Source organism: Gorilla gorilla, chromosome 1 (genome assembly GCF_029281585.2).
Source record: "Gorilla gorilla gorilla isolate KB3781 chromosome 1, NHGRI_mGorGor1-v2.1_pri, whole genome shotgun sequence".
NCBI lineage: Eukaryota > Metazoa > Chordata > Mammalia > Primates > Hominidae > Gorilla > Gorilla gorilla.
This window is the reverse complement of record NC_073224.2, coordinates 72184607-72203419: the sequence shown is the minus strand read 5'-3', so window position 1 is coordinate 72203419 and position 18813 is coordinate 72184607. Positions and strand designations below refer to the sequence as shown.

Genomic DNA, 18813 nt, shown 5'->3' with positions numbered 1-18813 from the left:
AGGGTCTCACTATGTTCCTCAGGCTGGTCTCGGACTCCTGAGCTCAAGCAGTCATCCCGCCTTGACCTCCCAAAGTGCTGGGATTACAGATGTGAGCCACCGTGCCCAGCCCTTGGGTTTCTCTATAGCAATGCAAGAATGGCCTAATACATGTAGCAAGCAATCAGTAACATGCCAGATTATTTAAGGGGTTAGCAAGAATTCATATAAGATGCCTGGTACATAGTAGACGCACATTAAACAATTATGATTAGTCACATGCTTAGTTGAAGAGATTAAAAAAAGGATATGTTTGCCTAAGACATAATAGTAATGTGCCTGTCACATTAGTACGTAATAGATATTAGATGACTTTGCAGAGTAATTCAGGTTTGGAACTTCTAGAAACCAAAGAAAAGGCACTGTAAGATCTTTGCAAATCTAGAGATTGAAAACCTTTAACAATAACCCACTAGAATGAATAAGATGATGTGTGTCAACTCCAAATTTCTAGTAATTTCAATGACAGCAAAACCACACTGGTTCATATGAGCCAGAAGAAAAGGCAAATCAGAATATTTTTAAGAAAATTCAAACTTTTCATTTCAAATATTACAATATCCTCCCCCCACCCCTTTCTTGTAAAACCTAATTAGCTGAAAGAATCATTGTTAGGTACCTTTTCTGCAGGTAGAGAAACACCTCAAGTGGAGTGTGGGGGAGACGATCAGCTTCCTCCCAGCCATTGACCACAAATACTCCAGACCAGCAAGTCTGGAGGCCCCAAGAGCAGGCTCTCCAGAATCCTCCAATGTGACAGGCATGATCCCCAGCTTACCACCTCTAAAAGGTATCTGTCCCTGGCAAAGATGCCCCTATGAAATTAATTCTTCACTTTACCTTGAATAATTCTTTGATCATGGATTAATGAGATGGTGACTAATGGCAGCTCTGAAATTGCCTGTTTTAATGAATCAATAGGAATTATTTTTAATTAGTACGCCAGTTATCTGTATGTAGATGATGCTCTCTGATGTGCTTAAGGCTTCTTGAAAGATTTATTTTCTTAATTCTGTTAAGACTCTTGTTTACAATGCTGTTGTGTTCTCTATGAGAAATCCTTTGCTAAGTAGAGGTATATTTCCAGCCTTTGTGGAATAATCCAGTTTTAGCAAGATCATCTTGACAAGGGCATTTACCATATTTAGAATAAATTGCAGGGCAGTGGATTTGCCTAGCCCAACCTAAGCCTGCCAGTGCCACAGCAAGAAGGCATTTTAATGTGTTGCAGAGCTGGTTCTCTCACCCAACCCACTGCCCTCCTCAAAGACACTCTGGTGTACAGCTCCCTCCTCCTAATTTTAAGGCTTCAGGGTGGAGCCGGGAAAGGATACCTGCTGAACTTTGCCAAACCACCTTGAGCAGGGATATAGGTATAATCCTGGGCTGGTATAATCCAACAGATAGACTTTTTCTGGATGACAGTGTGCTGTCAGTGATGAGATAAAGCCAAGACCTGTCATTTTAGGATCAGTAGATTTGAATCAAAGGACATACTCAGATCATGTGCCTTAGCCCCAGTACCTCTCAAAGTGTTTTCTCTCCTAAATCTTTTTAAGTTGCTCCCTGAAAAGGAACTTTTGATTCCAAAAGTCTGACTTTGTTGAACAGGTATGTTTCTAGGGTGTTTGTTTGTTTGTTTGTTTGTTTTGAGTCAGAGTCTGGCTCTGTTGCCCAGGCTGGAATGCGATGGTGTGATCTTCGGCTCACTGCAAACTCCACCTGCCGGGATCAAGTAATTCTCCTGCCTCAGCCTCCCAAGTAGCTGGGATTGCAGGCACCCACCACCACGCCTGGCTAATTTTTGTATTTTTAGTAGAGACAGGGTTTCACAATATTGGCCAGGCTAGTCTCTTGGCCAGGCTGGTCTCGAACTCCTGACCTCATGATCCGCCTACCTTGACCTCCCAAAGTGGGGTTTTTTAAAACATGTTCCTTTGGGCGCTTCCCCCCACCCCCAGTTTTCTTTCTTTCTTTTTTAAAATTATCTAAGATCATTTTTCACCCACCAAAAGGCCTTTTTTAGGTTTTCTTTTTTTAGCCCGTGTACCAGAATAGTAGTTTCAATGTTGCCAACTGCAAAAGGACCTGTGTGTTGTGGATGCTGCTGTAAGCTATTTCTAAGAACAAACTAAATGGTTCTAGAAAACTAGTACATGGAGTAACTCACATATTTTCATGGAAAGCAGGAAAACCCCTTTGCCCCAGTGTTCCAGCAGCTGTCAGATCTTCTAATCGTAAGCAACAATTTTCCTGGACTTGAGAATGGAAAGAAAAAAATTATATTTGACTTAGTAATTTTCAAAGAGTAAATTATAACAAATGGTGTTAGGTTGTTCACTCCACCTTTTAAACAGCAGTTATATAGCAATAGCTCTCCCCGTACCACAGGAATGTTCCCATAAACTTGGATAAACTACATAGGAAGTAGCTCACATTTTCATCTGCACAGTTTATCCATCAACAAGTGTTCACTGAGTTCCTTTTGCCTGGCACAGCCCTAGCAGCTGCATGAAATATCTGAGCAGCGTGTAAAGACATTGCCTCCTACTTCAAGTCATTCACCCCATATGGGAGAAGCAATGTATGAAGCATCGAGGGAATAATTAAGGCAACATAGTGATATCTTGGTAAGTTGTCATTTGTCTACACAGTGCCTTTCAGCACACACGAATGATTCTTCTTCATTTTCTTTTAAGAAGCAAGTATTAAAAGTGCTACAAACTTGTAACTGCTGGACTTGATCATCTTTATTCATTCAAAAAATTTAAGCATTTACTACTAAAATTATTTTGTGTAGATGTAGGCACTGTTCTACAACAAGTAATTTTGTAGACCACTAATGAAAGTTCAGAGAAGGATATATATTTGCACGTGTGCTTAATTCCTAATTATATAGACTTTGGGGTAGTTCTGCCTATTGTGTGACCTTTTATGTTTAACTACATCACATTTTCTATTTTGGACTGAGCCTACGTGACCAAAGTTGTGTCAGTTCAGCATAAGTGGTGCTCTGCTTTCTAACCTTCCTAGTCCTGTGTATTTTCTGCATCATGATTTATTAACAAGTACTTAGGTCATTTAGCTGAATTGTGGAGCAAGAGAGTTAGAGCTAAGATTTCCTGATTGCCAAGGTTTTGGTTCTTTGCTTCCTCTATATTAGAGATTCTGTTAACTACTATGAGATGCACATCTTACCATCATCAATAATGCCCTAGAGACACTGCCTCTTTCTTTAGGTTTAACACCTACGTTGCATTATCTTTTAATCAAGTTCTTAAATGTGATAGGAGAAAAAACAATGGGTGATAAATGCTTCCGCATGAATAAAAATTAACTGCACATATAATGAATACAACTTATTTTAAAATGTCTTCTGCAGCAAAACATTGTGTTGGTTAAAAGTTACCAAGCTGAGGTTAAATGGGTTTTAATTAAAAATTGCAAGCTCACCCTACCCCAAAGCACTACCACATGCAACTCTAAAAATACCAAATGGATGAAAACCTTAAAATTGTTCAACAGCTCCCCCTAGCATACATAATTTCAGGCTGTCAGACTAGAAAGCAAATTCTAGTTATCATTTTTTACATGTCTAGTTACATGGGCACCTTCTTGACATTATTCCTGAATTGAATGTCTGAAGGTAATTATAAGCAGAGAATAGTGTAATCTAGCAAAATGATTTCTTGTGAAAATATTTTCAAAATGATTTTACTTGAACTCTGGCTATCCTCTATCCATTGTCGCTGCTTTGGTTGGCTGGTTCGAGGAGATTTCTGTTTTCTTTTGGAACAAGCCATCTAGGAAAGAAAATACAAGGTTGGGGGAAGTTCTTAAAGAAGATTGTGGAAATCCGCAAGGTGGACGGAGAATATTTAACTGTCTGGTGAATTTTAGGAACCCAGTCTCAGGGGTTTGGGCTCTTGAGCAGTTTAACCACTCTGTGACCTAGTTTCCTCCTCTATAAAATCAAGAAATGCTAATAGTACTTATATCATAAGGCTGTTGTGGTTACTGTGCACAAAGTGAATTCTCAGAGGTGATCAACAGTCACTGTTAGCATTATTTCACCGTGGATGCTTGAATGAGGTCAGGATCTACAACCTGCGCTCTGACATTGGAGATACCTGAATTCAAACCCTCTGAGAGACCTTGGGCAAATTGCTGAAACTTGGTTTCCTCATTTCTAACTAGAAGTAATAATAACAACTACTGCTTACTACTCTAGAGTTAGAATATATATGCAAAATACCTGGACTGGACTAGGTAGAAGAGATAGAACACAGCTGTTGGTCTTACAGAATAATAATAATAATTCTCTTTATTTACTTATTTATTTATTTTGAGACAGAGTCTTGCTCTGATGCCCAGGCTGGAGAGCAATGGCGTGATCTCAGCTCACTGCAACCTGCGCCTCCCGGGTTCAAGTGATCTCCTGCCTCAGCCTCCCAAGTAGTTGGGACTACAGGAATGCACCACCATGCCCGGCTGATTTTTGTATTTTTAGTAGAGACCAGGTTTCACCATATTGGCCAGGCTGGTCTTGAACTCCTGACCTCAAGTTATCCGGCCTCAGCCTCCCAAAGTGCTGGGATTACAGGTGTAAGCCACCACACCTGGCCTAATAATAATAATTCTCTAAGGCTAAGAGAACAGGAGACAATAATACTATAACATTCTGTAAATTGGAAAGCTGAGAGAGTGAAGAGTTGCATTTCTTAGCAAACCCAAGAAAGCCAGTTATATGTAGAATGAACCAGAGGCTCAGGAATTGCTAGCACTAGGGATCTCTGGAAACCTTAGCTGGGGTCTTTTCTAATTCGGCTATCACAGGACACAGCGAGTCACCTCTGCCATGTTTCACCTGCTGCTTACATGGCACACAGTCCAGAATTAGAAGGTGAGGTTTGAAAATTCAACTGTTTTTGTTCTGCTACCTACAGAAGTTCCACAGTAGAAAGGAAGGAGACCTGGATCAAAGGATAGGCTTTAATTATGCCACTAACAGTATGACCTTCATCAAGTCCTTTACTCTCTCTAGACGTTAGTTAACACTGATGTAAAATGAAGGGCTAGACTAGACTACCCTTAAAAGTGCCATCCTTGCTCTCAAACCTCATGATGTTAGAACAAAAAAGTATTTCAGGACAAGACTCTGAGGTTGACCTGGTTACTTTTCAGAAGTGTGTGCACACACATATGCACACACATAATAAATTTAGAACAGAACAATATTATATTCTGATATTATTCATGAGGATAATTAATAGTATCTAAGAATTATTGAATATGCACCATGTTCCAGGTGCTTGCACTATCTTACTTAATCTCATTTGATATAATAATAGTGTTTTATGAGAGAAATTCTGTTATCTTCAGTCTACAGATTAAGAAACTAAGGCTCTAAGAGTTTAAGTTACTTACAGACTTTACAAACATTAAGTGGCAGAGTCTAGCTTTTAAAGATCTGGCCACCTTCAGAGCCCGGGTTCTCTAGACCTCACCATGCACCTCTTTTCTGAACACTGGTGCTTCTCCAGAAAGGTCATCACATTCATTCCAGTTCCTATGGTTGCTTTCAGTTTGTAATATGACTTTATTACCTTCAACTGGAAAATTATGTGGGGTGTCCCCCTGTAAAGGGCATGTAAAAGGCCCTGCATGTGTGAAATTACACATTATTAAAGTCCTGCATATTAAACCTTTACAGGATCTGTAGTTTTCCATTGTGACCAAACCTATACAGATCACTGTTGTTCAATAGATTACGTGGCCAATTGTCCTTGGGACTGCAGACTATTTATAAATCTATAAGTAAATATTTTAACCAATCTGTGTATGTAAATTTTCTGTTTAATGTTGATTTTTGAGTATAAAAATAAGGAGAGGACATTTAATGGATGGAATGAAAGAGATAATATATTAGAAGGGGAGGGGAAGCTTGGGGGAGGCTGGGGGTGAGAACTCCTTCCAACTTTTGTTGTACGTTGTTTAAAATTGTGGATTAGGGTTATGAATGCTTTTGAGGAAGGTCTCAAGAGAAGATCCCCCAGCAAAGTAGGGAAGGGTACTCCCCGAGAGGAGTCGAGGTGCCCAGGCCAGCTGCTATACTGGCACTGGGAGGAGCCCCACGTTCTGCCGTACCTGCCCCCAGGTTGGCTGCATGTGTCAGGGAGTAGTAGAAGTGCCCTGCTCAACAGGAAATGACTCTTTCCCCGCCACAGTAAACTGGGCCATCTGCTGCCCTTTTGGTTTGCTGCCTCGATTTTGCAGGTTGGAGACATTAAGGCATGAAGAAACCAAGTGACACGCTTCAATTCAGAGCCTAAAGAAGAGTAGTGACACATGTTAGACAGCTGCCGTGTTCAGCACAGTCCAGAGCGTGCCATATATATGAACTTGTTGTTCTCACCTCAACCCTGAGAGGTGGATTTCAGTGTGTCTTTGGATGGCAGGCATTAAGAGAAGAGTCCTAACACAGCCTCAGGTGCTTCCTCTCTATGGTGGGTTTCTTCTCCAAACCAAGACTGCTTCCCTGGTGTGCCATAAAACCACCAGGTTGGTCACAGCTCTTTTGGGGCATAGTATGTAAGGGAAATTTCACCCATATGGTAGCCAAGAAGTGTCAAAAAGGACAAAAAAGTCAGAAGAAACCAAGCCATCTGGGACTACTAGATGATTCCTGGCAGGAAAGGCTGGCTGGTGTTGTGATGCTGCTCTGGAGGCTGAGCTATGAACAGCTCAAGGTGAAATTTTACAAAGACTAGAGTCTCATATCCAAATGCTCGATGGAGTCAATGTGACAACAGCTGCACCCAAATCTGAGGGGCTGTATTGTCTTCTCCATCCTATAATACCATCTCCTGTCGTCAGCGGCTACAGAAATAAGTCCACCTTCTCTGTGAATCAGGGTCCAGATGGCAATCCAAAGACTGTGGAATATGACCTGGGAACTTGAAGAGACGGGAACATCGTCTGTGTACAGTCTAACCATCTGAAAAACATCCCTGAGAAACACAGTCAGGTGGCACAGTACTATGAAGTATTCCTTCCACAGTCTCCAACAGAGCCCTGCCTTCTTCATGAAGGTGGATACTGGTGTGAGCTCACAGTCCACACCAATAGCCTAAGGCACACAATGGCTGTCATCACATTCCATCCCCAGGAATTAAGTCCAGAGGAGCTCCATGTTCAGAAGGAGACTGTAAAGGAATTTTTCATTAAAGGTCCTGGAGCAGTCTGTGACTTGACTTCACCTGACTTCCAGGAAAGCAGGACCTGTTTCAGCCATTATCAGTCCACGTACCAGCTCTTGTTTGGGGAACCTCATATCTTTAAAGATCTCCTGGGCTTGAAGGTCTGCATCTCTCCAGATGCCTTTTTCCAGATTAACACTGCTGGTGCAGAGATGCTGTATTGGATTTTAGGGAAGCTGAGTGCAGTGAACTCTAACACCATCCTCTTTGACATCTGCTGTGGAACCGGTGTGATCAGCCTATCTCTGGATCAGCTACATCGCAGGTCCTTGGGATTTCGTTGGTGGGGCAAGCAGCGGAGGATGCTAGGCAGACTGCAGCCTACAATGGCATCACCAGCTTTGAGTTTCATACTGGTCAAGCAGAGATTTTTCCAGGGCTGCTAAAGTCAAAGGAAGATGGACAGTTAATTGTTGCTATGTGAACCCAGCCCATGCTGAACTGCATTACAAGGAAGTTCAAGCCATTTGAAATTTCAAGGCCCTCCGCATACTAGCTTTTGTTTCCTGCAAGCCCCGTGATGAAACCACAAGGAATGAACCACACTGAAAGTTCCAGGGGCTAATCTTGAGACAATCAGGCATGAAGACTGAGCTGTGAAATTCCAGAGATTACCTCAAGGTAGTTAATCCACAACCCAGCCATTGTTGGGATGACACCCAGCTGCACTCCAGGTGCACCGTGGCTGAAGACAGCCACCAGAACAAGACATCCAGACCTTGTACCCAGCACACTCCTGCACACCTCCCATTCCATGTTCACCATTTTAAAACCCTCTCTCTAGCCTAAAGTTTGAAGTGATTCCCTTGAGGCTAGAGCCCAGGCATTCTCCTATCTGCTAGCATTTGAGAGCGACTTTCCTTTTACCACATACATACACAAAAAAATTGTGGTAAAATATACATAATATAAAATTTATCATCTTAATCATTTTTGAGAATACAGTTCAGTGGCATTAAGTACATTCACATTATTGTGCAACCATCACCACCATCCATCTCCAGGACTTTTTTCATCTTGCAAAACTTAAACTTTGTACCCATTAAACACTAACTCCTCCTTCCTCGCTGTTCCCAGTCACTGGCAACCACCATTCTACTTTCTGTCTCCATGAATTTGACTACTCCAGGCTGCTGTGCATTTTAGAGAAGTTCTTACGTGATACTGTGAGTATTATAAGGGAATAATATTTGATATTTATTGGCATTACAACCTAAAAGTCTTATGGTGAAAATATTTCAAAGATATTTAGAGTAAAATGCTGCATGTTAAGCTCTTTTTCCTCTTTGAAGTAACTTAAAACCTATTTTTTAAAAAACACCCTGAGGTTCTTATAACTCAGCTTAAAAGTGATGGTGCCCATGCACCGGGGTGACTGCTGTTTCTTGCTCTCTTTTTCTCCCATGGAGCCACAGTCACAATTTTAGTCAAGGTTACAATGAAAGCACCACTCCTTCTCTTTGATGGTCCTCCATTCTTGTGCCTCAGCTCCAAAGGTCATTCTGCCCTTTCTGTGCCCAGCTTCATTCTGAGTGGGATTAATGTTGCACATTAATGTTGTGTAGCACACAAGTAAAGGAGGACAAATGTTCATTCGTTCTTTCTTCCAACCTTTATTGAGTGCCTACCACATTACCTACTATATACAAAGATGGATAAGACGTGAACACCGTCTTTAGGGGCTTGCATTTTATTAAGTAGAAGCATTTAAAGGAGCTGTAGTAAGAAGAGACAGATATGTAAACAGATAAGCCAAGGCATTGGGATAAGTCTCTGCCAAGAATAGGGAGGGAGACAGTGGTTCTACCCAGGATGAGAGGGCGTCAGCATGGTGTTTTCTTTTGCTTTTCTTCACAAGCCTGATGGAGTGTACCATGCTACCTTGACCAGCTTCTGCAGTTCCTTTTCATAGTCTCTGGAGGAACTGGAGTTGTTCCAGTGATACAGAGCAGTAGAGCAGGTGGTGGTTCGCTAATTTGGACAAGGAAGCAGCAGTTCCCATTGCCACTTGCTTCTCATTTCCATCATCAGTGGTCATTAAATGAAAGTGTGCACATTTTCTAGAGCATGGTTGAAAGTCCTTTTGTATACAGATAAGCTAAATTCTGTTACTTGCCTTACACTTTGTCAGAGGCTGAACTTTGGAAGGTTAAATGAGGAAATGCTCATTCATTTCTGGATTATGATATTCTCCTTTCAAATAAAATTACCTAAATAGACAACTACTTAATTTGGAGGAAAAAATAAAATTAAACTCCAGACTGGGTGCAGTGGCAGGTGCCTCTGGTCCAAGCTACTTGGGAGGCCAAGGATGGAGAATCACCTGAGGCCAGGAGTTCGAGGACAGCCTGGGCAATATAGCAAGACTTCCATCCCTAAAAAATAAAATAGATAATAAAACTTTGAACAAGACAGAATGATGATAGAAACTGGCTGTGACAGGGTGGTACTATTTTGAAGATTGGGGCCAGGGATGTCAGAACAGTGAGCTAGGGTTGGTAAAGGACTTACTGTTGTCAGTTCAGGAAGAGGTCACTGTGCTGTGGAGAGGACTATGGCATAGCCATATGTCCTAAGCCAAAGCCTACAGAAGCCAAGAATTTAGGGCCCTTTAACTGAGTCTTCAAAAAGTAGCATGGACACTGCAGTCTGGTCTATCCAAATCATCCTCGAAACTGCAGTTTCCTCTTGATAATAGGTATAGGATATTTATTTGAGGGAAAAGCTGCCACTTAGTTATGTAATATCATTCTGCCTTGTTCACCCTAGAACAAGGAATTAGGTAGAGGTGGCAAACAAATTTTATACTATATTAAATAAGATTTAAATATATATTTTCAGGCACAACTTTTTTATTTTTTTATTTTCGCTGTGTTTTTAAATCAGTAAAAGACATGGGATCCTAGAAGCTGCAGTGATCTAAGTAGCAGCAAGTTTGTGCGTATATCCTTTTTGTTTTGTTTGTTTGAATGTTTAAATAATGTTTAATAAGTTTAAATTATGTTAAATATGCTGAAATGTGTTAAATATGTTTATGTTTAATTGTTAAATATGTTTAAATTATAATGTTGTTTAAATTATCACACTGCTGCCACAGTCCCCTTGCATGAAATTCTGCACTATACATACTAATTGTAGTAAAGTTACCCCTATATCCCAGGCAGGGAAAACAACTCTGGAAGATAATTTTCACTGAAGTCTAACCAAACTTCATTAAATGGATTCTGATAAGATTATAAATGACATGAAAAATAATATTTTAACATCAGGTCATCAATTTTAGAAAAGGGTGTGCTTAGACACATTTTTAAAGTTTTTAAAAAGTAATATTCTACCCTCCTATAGTCCTCAGAATTAAAGCATAGTGAACAGGAAAGAAAAGGAAAATAATGCAACCGAGTGCTAAGGCAGAACATCTTGCCAGATGTAATGAAAGTGGTGTATTCACAGTCATGGGTTGCTTAACGACCAGGAAATGTTCGAAGAAATGCATCCTGAGGTGATTTTTGTTGTCACGTGAACCTCATAGAGTGAACTTACACAGGTTCTACACACCTAGGCTCTATGGTATAGCCTGTTGCTCCTAGGCTACAAACCTGTACAGCATGTCACTGAGCTGAATCTTGCAAGCATTTATACACAATGATAAGTATTTGTCCATCTAAACATCTCTAAGCATAGAAAAGGTACGGTAAAAATACAGTATTATAATCTTACGGGACCCCTGTCATATATGCAGTTCATCGGTGACCAAAATGCTGTTATGCAGCATGTGACTGTGTTTAACAACTGGCTTTACCTAGTATCAACGCCGGCTATATGTATTACTTGGTCAACTTGAATGACCGTTTAGAAGAATTTTGATTGCCTTTCGAGTGGGCTTTATCTTACCAGTTATACCTGGTCCCTCTACCCCCTGTTGTTTGCTGGAGACACTTCATCCCTTTCCATGACTTGCCTGGCTTTGACTTGCTTTGGGCTGGAAAGGGGCAGCTGCTGTTTATCATCTATGGCCATTGGGGGATTTCCAGGATTCTTTCCCTGTCATTAAAATTGTGTGTCCCTTCCAGACCTCTCTCATCATTAGATATTGGAACATAAGGGGGGAGTTTAAAAATATGTGGACTGCTCTTTTCCTCATCCTCTTTAATTTATATAGATTTGGCCTTTTTAAGAATGTAAAGTATTTATTGAAAAAGATGGACATGCAGAGTTTCTATCCCCTCTTGGCCAGTAACTCTATGGCCTTGTTTCCTTGATGTTCTTCTTAATGTTCTCAACTGTGGGAATGCTTACCTCATATAGTTGTTATGAGGATTGAATGATAACAATTAATACAGATAACAGCAATAATAGTAATGGCTGGCATCTATTGGGCTCTTACCACATGGCAGGACTTGTGCCTGGCATTTCATCTGCATTCACTCAGTTAATGTCCACAGGCCTTAGTCAGGCGTCTGGCTCTTGGGAGGGGTGCTGTCAATGAGAGCTATTATTTTTGTTGTTATTGTGTTTATGATTACAAGAGACCATAAGAGACAAGGAATCAAAAGCTGTGTTTCTCCATTATCAGATTATCAAGGGAACATCAGTGAAGAATATACATAAGACCTCATGTAAGGAACAAATTAAACACGATTGTGTCTGTATTCTAGCAGTTTATCATCTGCAACATACAACTCTTTGAGAAAGGAGGCGTAGGAAGAGGGAGCGAGGGAGCAAGAACATGCATATAGGTAAATGGACCAGTATACATTCTATTCTGTTCTGTTTTGTAAGCATGTTTTCTGGAAAATGACTGTTAGACAGCAGATGTAGCACTCACATTTGTGAGTTTTCATTTCAGCAGTTTACTGAAGTGAAATTTAGAGAAATGGGATAAAGTCTCTAACATTTCTAGTAAGTTCTATCAATCAGAAAACCCTGGAGTTTGGTAAAGTCATTGTTGAAGATGATCATTGGTAAAAGTTTCTACTGCATTATGGTATAAGCCAGGATCCATGCAAGATTTTTTTTTAAAAAATTATGCTTCAGGCCAGGTGCGGTGGATCACGCCTGTAATCCCAGCACTTTGGAAGGCTGAGGCAGGTGGATCATGAGGTGAGGAGTTTGAGACCAGCCTGACCAACATGGTGAAACCCCATCTCTACTGAAAATACAAAAATCAGCCAGGCGTGGTGGCATGCACCTGTAATCTCAGCTACTCAGGAGGCTGAGGCAGGAGACTCGCTTGAACCAGGAGGCGGAGGTTGCAGTGAGCCAAGATCACGCCACTGTACTCTAGCCTGGGAGACAGAGCGAGACTCCTTCTCAAAAAAAAAAAAAAAAAAATACACTTCAGTCAAGTGGATGCCGCCTTGTATGTAAGTCTCATGGTGTAGGCACTCTCTCAGCCCATGATCACTCTGGATGCTTGCAGCGATCTTCTGTCAGAATCAACTTTGTTTCTAATGGAGGAAAAAAAAAGCTATTTTAATATAGTCATTATTGCTGTATGTCATTGTAAACAGCCTATTAACCCTTTTCCATTTACCCTGAGAATACTCACTGATGGCACTTGCAGCTGCAGCGTTTACCCCGAGATAACTTTCATCATGCAAAATCTCTTTTAATATTATTTTCACATCACTCTAGTATATCGACTTTGGAAACAAAAGACATCATTCTATTCATAGCATTCTGTTTTTAGTAGTGGTATTTCCATTTACAAAATACAGTAATTCTCAATCAGTTAAAATGTCAAGTCCTAGAAAACGTAACATTCCTACGCGTGATGTTAACATCATTCTCGAAGAGTTCTTGGCCGAAAATTCATTTGATGAATCTGATTTTTCCGAAATAGACGTTTCTGATGATTCAGACGATTCTGATGTTAGTTCTGTTTAGAAATAACTCCAAAAACGGTTTGTGTATTTTATTTTCACATTGAAAGTCAGATTTGCTTCAGCCTCAAAGAGCATGTTTACGTAAAATTAAATAAGTGCTGGCAGCGAGCTTCCCTTTTTTTTTTTACACAGGAAAAGCGTTAACAGTTACTTTGAAAAAATAATATGATAAGTGGTGAATAATGTGGAGTATTGGTGGCCTGGAATTAAAAATTCAACCTGCATGACAGGTTCACTCATACCCCAAACCTCAGCATCAAGCAATATATCCTTGGTACAAACCTTCACATGTACCCCCTGAATATAAAAGTTGAAATCTTTAAAAAATTAAAAATAAAATAAAAAATTCAAACTGCGTTTTACTTCAAAGTAGAAATGAAGATAGGCCAGGCACCATGGCTCATGTCTGTAATCCCAGCACTTTGGGAGGCCGAGGCAGGCAGATCACCTGAGGTCAGGAGTTCGAGACCAACCTAGCCAACATGGTGAAACCCCATCTCTACTAAAAGAAAAAAAAAATATGAAAATTATCTGGGCGTGGTGGTACACGCCTGTAATCCCAGCTACTTGGGAGGCTGATACAGGAGAATCACTTGAACTCAGGAGGTGGAGATTGCCGTGAGCTGAGATCACGCCACTGCACTCCAGCCTGGGTAACGGAGTAAGACTCTGTCTCAAAACAAAACAAAAACAAAACAAAAAAAAGAAGTGAAGATAATATATACCTTGGAAACATCGGAAGACTCAAACATTTTGTGATTCTAAGTGATTGTGAAAACTCTGATGTCAGATGCATCTGAAAAGTTTAAATTGTTTCATGAAATGTGCATATGGAAAAAGTAATACTTCTAAATATGATTTTCACATAATATGTGAACTTAAATATATATGTCACTGAATTAACAAACCATATAAGTAGTCAGCTGAAGGTTTCAACCACATCCCTAAAGGATTATGTATTTATGTTTGCCAAGACACATTTCTGAGGATCTCATTGGAAAGACAGGGACCACTTTACATTTAGACCTATATGATTCGTTAAAGCTCCTAATCATGTTCTTTAACTTTTTTTTCTTTGCCTTTTACTCAAGTAGGAAAAGATTTTCACTTAAGTGGAGAGGCAAGGAATAAGGGCAAAAGGAAACTGGCTCTTAAGACTGACTTGACTAGCAGGACCTAGAGGGCATGAAAAAGAATGGAGAGAATGTGCTTATTATATCTTTAATGAACCCTTTATTTGAAAGCCTCCTAGTGAAAGAGCCTCAGAGGGAAGAGCCGTAAGAGCAGCAGGGGACGTGGCTCATTTGTTCTCACTCTTTCTCCCTGACCAGCAGCTGTCCCTGTCGGGCTGTGGAGGGCCCAGTCCTGTCACTATCCCGCATCCACAGGATGAGCTCAGCTCGGGTGTCTTAGGGGAATGCACACCAAATTTGAGGGCAAGTGTGAAGAAAGAAAGTATGGGAGTTTTTAAGAAAGCTTCTAAAACACTGAAAAGATACGCAAATGAAGAAACTCGGGGCTCAACACACCACTTTAAAGGACTACAGGATCAATTCTGTTTGCAGAGTTTAGAATGAAGATATTTCTAGCAGTAGAATGAAGATATTTCTAGCAGTACATTTCTCAAAAAGGAAAGAAGGGAGAAAAAAAGAATGGCACTTAGTCTCTATTGCCTAAATACCGTATTTCAATTTTGAAGAACATTTTTAACCCAAATTCTAGCTACAACCGGTCTCTTCCTAGCAGCCTTGGACTAAAAGTACCTCAGAAATAGAACAATGCCAGATTTGATTATTGACTGTTCAGATTGTGTATAGAAATCTAGTGACTGGCTCCACATTGTAAAATAATTATAGCACAACAGAGATGACTCTTGTATTAGTTCAAAAGCCAAGAAGATGAAGGGGTACACTGTTAAAACATTGACTTCCCTTCATTTACTCTGACTTCCGATGGGAAGAGGTTGCAGAGGGGTATGGAAGAGGGTGTATGAGTAAGGACCTAAATTTACAATTAACCAGGACTAATCATAGAAGTGCTAGAAGAAGTAATAAATGAAAACAATCCATTTTTTCCATTAGTGAAAAACTTAAAACCCCCTGTATGTGAAAACACAAAAAGGTAAAAAAAAAAAAGAAAGAACTTTAAAAAAATCTTAATACATGCAACAGAATCCATACATTTTATATCTATGTATACTAATAGAAAAAAATTTTAATACAAAGAGTTCATACCAGATGAATTAGAGAGGTTTTAGCTATGGCTTCTCTTCTAGCAAACCCCCTGACCCCTGCTAAGAGACCCCCCAACCCCTTAATACAGTGTAGGCGCCTGACTAAAGGTAGGCTAACCAGTGTTTCCCTGGGTTGCTTGTAATTGATACAAACAGGAAGACCCTCTTGCCTGTTGGGCCACAGAGGTGGAAGGATTGAATCTGGGGTTGCCAGGAGATCATGAAAAAAAAAATGAAACCAAGGTGACAAGCAAAAATGGGAGACAGGGGGACAGAGGGCATTGCTTGACTCCCTGAATCCAGTCAGGCCCAAGCCTGATCAGCTTCATTCTTTTTAGGTAAACCAACATATCACTTTTCTGCAGAGGTAAATCAAGTTGAGTTTCTGTCACTTTTTTTTTTTTTTTTTTTTTGGTATAGAGTCTCACTCTGTCACCCAGGCTGGAGTGCAGTTGCACAATCTCGGCTCACTGCAACCTCCACCTCCTGGGTTCAAGCAATTCTCCTGCCTCAGCCTCCTGAGTAGCTGGAATTATAGGCATGCGCCACCCCATCCAGCTAATTTTTGTATTTTTAGTAGAGATGGGGTTTCACCATGTTGGCCAGGCTGGTCTCGAACTCCTGACCTCAGGTGATCCGCCCACCTGGGCCTTCCAAAGTGCTGGGATTACAGGAGTGAGCCACCACACCCGGCTTCTGTAGCTTTTGAGGGAAGGAGTCCTAACTGCTACAGAACAGACAGTTCTGAGAACCTTCTATCCTCTCACTGTCTTGCCAGTTCCTCTACTCTGTCCTCATTGGCACTGCCGTCTGCATTGCCCTAGCCAACTGAAATTTCTTCTCCCTCTATTGTCCAGGGTCCTCTCAAGCCTCCACTACCCAGCTCCACCCAGCTTCAGGCCCACCCTTGTGTAGTCACAGTCTATGGCAATGCTCAACTAAACTGACTGCCCTGTTTTCCTCCCCAGGATTACTGCAGCAGGCTCCTAAGCAGCCTCCCTACCTCCAGTTCTCATGGGTACTGCTGCCCGAGTGGTCTTTCGAGAATTCAGATCCACTCTTGTAACTTTCCTGCTTAAAACCCTTCAGAGGCTCTCCCCATGACTTTTGGAATAAAACCCCAAATCCTTAATTTGTCTTGCAAGGCCCTGGGGATCTGGCAGAGGTGCACGGCTCAGCTTCATCCCCCGCCGGCCTGCACTCTGCACTCCAGCCAGGAGCCAAGCCAGTGCTGTAAATGGGTTGAGACTTTTGGGGACCTTGGGATGGATGAATGCATTTTGCATGTGGGGTGGGTGTGACTCTTTACAGCCCAGAGGGCACACTGTGGTAAGCTGAAGAATGATGTCCACATCCAAATCCACGGAACCTATAAATATGTTATGTTACATGGTAAAAGAGACTTTACGGAAGTGATGAAATTAGGGATCTTGGCTTTATCTCAAATGCTTTGAGTAGACACAGTATAATCACAAGGATTCGTACAGGAGGGAAGCAAGAGAATCACAGTTAGAGAAAGAAGATGTAATAACAGAAGCAGAGATTGGAGATAGAAGATATATTACACTGCTGGCGTTGAAGATGGAGAAAGGAGCTATGGACCGAGGCGGGTCGGTGATGTGTAGAAGCTAGAAAAGCAATGAAACAGGTTCTCTCCTGTTGCCTTCAGAAGGAGGGCGGCCCTCCAGAAGTGTCACGTCATAAATCTATGTCATTTTAAGCCACTGAATGTGTGTTAATTTGTTAAAGCAGCAGTAGGAAAATAATATAGCAGATTTTCTGGGCACTGACAGTTTTGGAATTAAAGAGAGTTGTGGGTGTGTCCAGCTTGTTCAGGAAGGCTGGAGTCTGATTTTAATTTTTGGCTGGCTTCTATGGCACAATGAGTGTGAGAAAAATGATCTGCCTGTAAGAAAAACTAGATCATTTAACTTTTTGTTTTTAGCTTTGACATGTGCAGTTTCTCCATTTAGTGGGAAAAAAAACTGGCAAGGTTTTGGTTAGTCACAGAAAAAGTTTAGCAATTCTGCACAAATGGTGGGTTTTTATTTGTTAAAATATCAAAGACATGATGGATGATACATTTCTTTGTTATAATATTTTGTTAACTTTTACCAATGTAATTTTATTTTTCTGGCTATATTTTTACCCACCAGAAAAATCTAGTTTTAAAGCATGTTTATTCTGTGGTAGTCAGGTTCTTTGTCTGTTCGTTTTTTGTTTTGTTTTTGTTTTTTTTTTTGAGAAAGAGTCTCACACTGTCACCCAGGCTGGAGTGCCGTGGCGCCCCATCTCAGCTCACTGCAACCTCCACCTCCGGGGTTCAAGCAATTCTTCTGCCTCAGCCTCCCGAGTAGCTGAGATTACAGGCGCCTACCACCATGCCTGGCTAATTTTTTTTATTTTTAGTAGAGGTAGGGTTTCACTGCATTGTTCAGGCTGGTCTCGAACTCCTGACCTCGTGATCCACCCACCTCAGCCTCCCAAAGTGTTAGGATTACAGGTGTGAGCCACCATGCCTGGCCAGTAGTCAGGTCTTAAATGCAGTCTCCTGGGGACCAGGCAACAGGCATAGTTAATAGCTGAATTCCTAAGATCTTTAGTCTTATTTTGGATCACAGTGAATGTGATTCCCATTCACATGTGTTTTGTCTCATTTCATAATCAGAGAGGAGAAATTAGAAATGGAGAAAACAAGGTAGGGTGGTATGTATGCAGCTTTCTGGGGTATAAACCACAGATTTTGTCTCTCTTCTATTTTATTGTGTCCAAGTGGCATTTAGCGTAATTGACTAGTCCTGTTCCACTACAGTAAGCTAATCAAGTACTTTTAGTTTGTTTTGAAGTTTAAGCTCCAAATGGCATTTTGGCCCAGTTTAAATCATCAGTACAGTTTTTTCTGTATTTCTGTGAAATACACATATGTTCATAACAAATAAGATACTTGACAGAGTTACATATCAGACTACTAAGAAGAGGAGACCTCTGTGATTAATCTTAGATAGTTAGATAGTTCTGTGATCAAGAATACATACATATTTTATTAATTAGCATTATGGTAGTTATTAAGGCTATCCATAAATATTCCAATTCTCCTTCCAAGCACAGGAGTAGGATTGTATAAAGGGAATTAAAAAATAAAAATATAAACTTTCTCAACATAAGCTCTGTCACGTTTGAGACAGTTTTGTAAGCAATGATATCCGTCATTTAGTCCATCACTAAAGAACTGAGGACCTGGCATCCATCCTCTTGTGAAGGTTAAAAAAAAAAAAAAAAAAGAACTGAGCGTCTTGGTAATTTAACCATATCAATGTGGGTTGTTTTTTTTTTAACATATTAGCTGAATAAAAATGGGTGCCCTTTAAAGTTCTTTTTTTTTTTTTTGAGACAGAGT

At 40.6% G+C, this 18813-nt stretch overlaps 1 protein-coding gene and 1 pseudogene across 2 annotated transcripts in view; both read left to right on the top strand.

The window, feature by feature from the left end:
• The window catches only part of C1H1orf21 (chromosome 1 C1orf21 homolog), a 232330-nt gene that overhangs the window by 170921 nt on the left and 42596 nt on the right, over nucleotides 1–18813 (top strand). The gene's annotated exons all lie outside the window — the stretch shown is intronic.
• Nucleotides 6440–15938, top strand: LOC109027000 (tRNA (uracil-5-)-methyltransferase homolog B-like; annotated as a pseudogene).